The sequence below is a fragment of the Aulostomus chinensis genome, chromosome 13 (genome assembly GCF_037954235.1).
Source record: "Aulostomus chinensis isolate RoL2024-O1b breed Wild chromosome 13, RoL_Achi_v1.0, whole genome shotgun sequence".
Taxonomy (NCBI): domain Eukaryota; kingdom Metazoa; phylum Chordata; class Actinopteri; order Syngnathiformes; family Aulostomidae; genus Aulostomus; species Aulostomus chinensis.
This window is the reverse complement of record NC_141332.1, coordinates 4,943,886-4,948,303: the sequence shown is the minus strand read 5'-3', so window position 1 is coordinate 4,948,303 and position 4,418 is coordinate 4,943,886. Positions and strand designations below refer to the sequence as shown.

The 4,418-nt window shown below is 43.5% G+C and overlaps 1 long non-coding RNA gene across 1 annotated transcript; it reads left to right on the top strand.

Moving 5' to 3' along the window:
- Positions 1 to 452: 452 nt before the first annotated feature.
- Positions 453 to 1,503, top strand: LOC147250649 (uncharacterized). Its single transcript, XR_015119134.1, has 3 exons — positions 453 to 543; positions 736 to 866; positions 1,209 to 1,503. It is a non-coding gene; the product is annotated as an uncharacterized LOC147250649 (long non-coding RNA).
- The last annotated feature ends 2,915 nt before the right edge of the window (positions 1,504 to 4,418 follow it).

Here is a 4,418-nt window from a genome sequence, read left to right as displayed (position 1 = left end):
AAATTGACCGTAGGCGTGGCTGGGAGAGCCAATGGTTGTGTGTCTCTATGTGTTGGCCCTGCGATGGACTGGTGACCTGTCCAGGGTGAACCCCGCCTCTCGCCTGAAGGCTGTTGGGATAGGCTCCACCCTTAACAGAATAAGAGGTAGAAAATGGATGGATGGATGACTGCAACTGCCACACCTACTTCAGCTTTGGCGTGGATTCCTGCCACTCATTGACGGTCTGCAGCCAGAGTTTCATCAGCATGCTGCGATGGCACACCTGTCTGCTACAGGGATCTCCCTGGCGAAGGTGAGGAAACGATTTGTCAGCATTTTAGACGTGAACTTGCAAAATGTGAGAGAGGAGGAAAGTTTAGTCTTTTTTTGTGAACATCTTAATGACTAGCCATGGGACGGGAAGGGGAATGTTTTAACTCTGAAGGTGACTATTGAGAGATGCAGGTGAGTGGATGGGCGGGGCCTGGAAGCACACAGGTGAGGGGGATAATATTAATGAGCAGCTGCAGTGTGGGACAGGACCTGGAATGACAACAGAGAGTGAGTGATGATCCGAAGTAAAAACAAGTCATGGCAGCCTGAGTTGTAATGAAGTTGTTCAGGATGACATTTTAGCTGCTGGCAATCACACCCTGTCTATTACAGGAGCTGGCTCTGACTCTGTGTGTGTGTGTGTGTGTGTGTGTGTGTGTGTGTGTGTGTGTGTGTGTGTGTGTGTGTGTGCTCTTTCAGAATCAGCCTCCAGATTTGTGATATCAACTACTGAAGCTTGTGTGATGTGAAAACGCTAAGATCTGGCGAGGTTATGGCAGAAAACAGCGAGCAAAAACAGCAAACAACATCCTCAAATATGTCACCGGCAGGTAAACCAGACCTTTACTCCTGTCAAGGTTATTGTTATTGACTATTTTATGGGGATTATTGTTGTTTGTGTTTTGTGTTGTTATCTTATCTTAAATGCTCGACATAAAGTTTCATTCATTAAGTCAAGGTTTGTGGCTTTGTGTGCACACAAAGCCACAAACCTTGACTTAATGAATGAAACGTTGTTTTTTATATATATATATATATATATATATATATATATATATATATATATTATGTATGAGCGAGTGAGTCACTTGTCTCACAATGTGTTTTACTTTTTCATTGTACCTCTTCAAACAATATTTACAATAATTTACTTCCCACCGTTTATCCACTAGAATGCAAACACAACAAATATGCTCCATGCTGTATGGGCGGCATGGCTCAGGGGTAGAGTGGCCGTCTAGCAACCAGAGGGTCGATGGTTCGATCCCCGACCCCGGTGACCATGTCAAAGTGTCCTTGAAGAAGCTGAACCCATAATTGCTCCTGATGAGTAGGTTGGCGCCTTGCATGGCAGCCTTCACCATCAGTGTGTGAGTGTGTGGGTGAATGAGAGGACACTGTAAAGCGCTTTGAGTACCGCTAAGGTAGAAAAGCGCTCTATAAAACTGAGTCCATTTACCATTAACCATGAACAAGGTGCATTCATGATGAAAAGAAAATTAAAAAAAAAACAAAACAAGCCAATGTTAAGAGGTCTGCTTTAAAACACAGCATAGTATGTCATCAGTGTCAGATAGAATGCAGAGCCCTGCAGTGTGATATATACAGCACAATACAAACAGGAGCAGATATGGAAATAATGGTTAGTTCCCTTTGAATGTTAATGAGAAAAGGAAGCTAAGAGAAGTGCAGATGTGAATAAACGAGCGGGTGAACGAGGGAGGGGTGGCACTCCAGTGTATGATAATAAACAGCATTTATCTTCAGCATGGCCGCTGCGTGACTGCACGCATGATGTCAGCACTGCAGATAGAAGGCCAATTATAACATGAATGAGACTCATCGTGTGTTGTTGATGGACATGAGCAGAAAATGATGGTCGAGAGGTGGAGAATGCACGAATGACGATGAGAGGGAGAGAAAAAGAGGAGGATGTAAGGAGAGGAATGGGATGAGGACTCAGCTGGAGGGAAACATCTATGTTGGACTGTGAGTGTCTATTTCCATGCCAAAAGCTAAAGCGAGCAAAAACATTGAGCACCATGCATGTGTGTGAAGGCATCAGGGCGCAGCTAATGCAGTTACAGTTGTGCTGGTTTGGCTGTCCCACTGCACGGCGTAGTTGATTATTGTTGTATGGAAGGATGGATGGCTGCCAACAGGAAGGTTCTTCTGATCAAGAGCATTCATTCTAAAACCGTCCAAATACTTTTGTTCTCTTTTTCTCATCCAAAAATGGTCTCTAGTTGATGGTAACTGGCCAACTTTTATCACAGGAGCGCAGAGTAAAACTGGTCATGCTCCCGTCATGGGAATCATCGACAGTGGTCAGTTAAATAAACCTTACTTCCTGTGTCTGCTCAAGATGTTAACAATGTTATCGTTGCTACGCCTTCCATCATAATATTATTTCGGTTATCAGTGTTGTTGCCATGGTAATACATGTGTGCATGTCTAGGGGAGAAGCGCTTCGGTGGAAGCACTAGAGTGAGGGGTGTGTTAGTCTGTTGAGTCCAATATCACCAACTCCACCTGGAGTTAATATCTCGTCAAAATACCAGTATCAATTATGCAGCATTTCCTGGAATCAAACAGGAGGCTGATGGGAAGTTGTGTTTCACTCTGTCTAGTTGTACAATAATCACACACCTTGACAGGTAGGCACATTTAAAGCTTCTTGTTCCTCCAGCGCAGCAGAACTGCTCCAGGTCACACTTTCAGTCTGTCAGCGCGGCACGCCGAGGACGCAGAGTGCAGGGCAGCAATAAATCAATGCTAAATCTAAATAAGGAGTCACGCAAAATAGGTTAGGTTATTTTTTCGGGATATCCCTCTCATGTGACCACCTTCCAACCCAAATGTTTGTTCTCATTTCACGGCCTGAACACATTTTGTTATTCCGCTTCCTCGTTTGTCCCCCGCATTCCGATCCTTCCTGTACCCAAGACTTTACGACACGTGTTCAATCTCGCTGTTAATTGTTGGTGTTTTTACATGAACTTTGCAAAAGAAGAAATCCAAATGTGTCACGCTGCCAGTGTTTTCAGTTTCTCCGTGTTTATCTTCCTGAGTGTGTGCGTGCATAAGAGTGTGTAGGTGCGTGCGTGTGTGTTTGTGTGTGCCATCAAGAGACCTGGCAATCTGCCATCTGCCCCCATTCTGTCACCCCAGCAGAAATACACACACAACTGCTCTTTAAATTTTGACACCTTTTCACCAAGCAGTTGTCTTCTTTTTTTCTTTTTACAGCATTGACAGTGTTAGTCTCCGACTCTATAACTTCATTAATTTTTTAATAGATGGAATGACATTTTTTATTTATCCAAAATAGCTATTTACACAATCTGAATACACGATAAAAAATAAAAGAAAGAATGCTGCCTCCCAGAGAAAATATGTTTATGTCTTTCAGGTAGTGTAACATTCGCCCACTCACACGCACACGCACACACACTTTATTAAAGATGTTTAATGCTCATCTCCCGTACACTACGTTATTTACTTTCATGCTGATTTGCAGGCTCATTTCTGTGTGCCTCTGGACGTGAATCAAGATGCCAGCCTCTGGACAGGCCATGCTGACCGTTCTCATGTGGCGTCAGCAAATCTACACAATCTCTCAACATTTACTACATATGCAGGACTGTAATCATCCTGAGAGGGAGGGGTTCATAGTGCTGGAACAATAACACTATATAAACATGAACATTTATATGGGATACGTGCATCAGAACTAAATGCAGATTGAGGAAATGTGCTTGTTGTGACCTTGCTGACCACAGACCCACATATCGGACACAGCAGCCGACTGTGTAGGAGGAGACTTGGGCCAAAGTACAAATCAGCAGCGTAACATTTGTTGTCATGAGACTGGACTGTGAGTGCTTGCAGGAATCTCTGAGTTCACTGAAGACTTTACAAAAGTCTTGATCTCTCAATCTGTTAATGTTTTTGCAGTAAGAGTTAACATGTTGTATCGCATCGTAACAATGTGCAAAGAAATAGAAGTGCCGAGTAATGACATCGACACAAGTACTTGAGGATCTGACACGTACCAGAGGGAGTCAATGAACGAGACATGATGAAATTGTGAGCCCGGATCAATGTGGGACTTATTCATACAGTATGAATCATACTGTATGTTCCTTCTTGTAAAACACGTGTGTAATTAACCTACATGCTTCTGTCATATGATGTTACACGGTTGTGTGACCAGAAGTGTTTCTGTAACATTGTGGTTGCTACGTGACAACAACATAGTGCACTGTGCAAATATGTCGCCATCATGTTGATGCAAGTCAGTCCCAGGATGCTGTGGCCACTGGTGTGTGTCCTTGCTCTAGTTTGGCCTCCTGACCTGAAACATGCAGAAACGTTCTTCT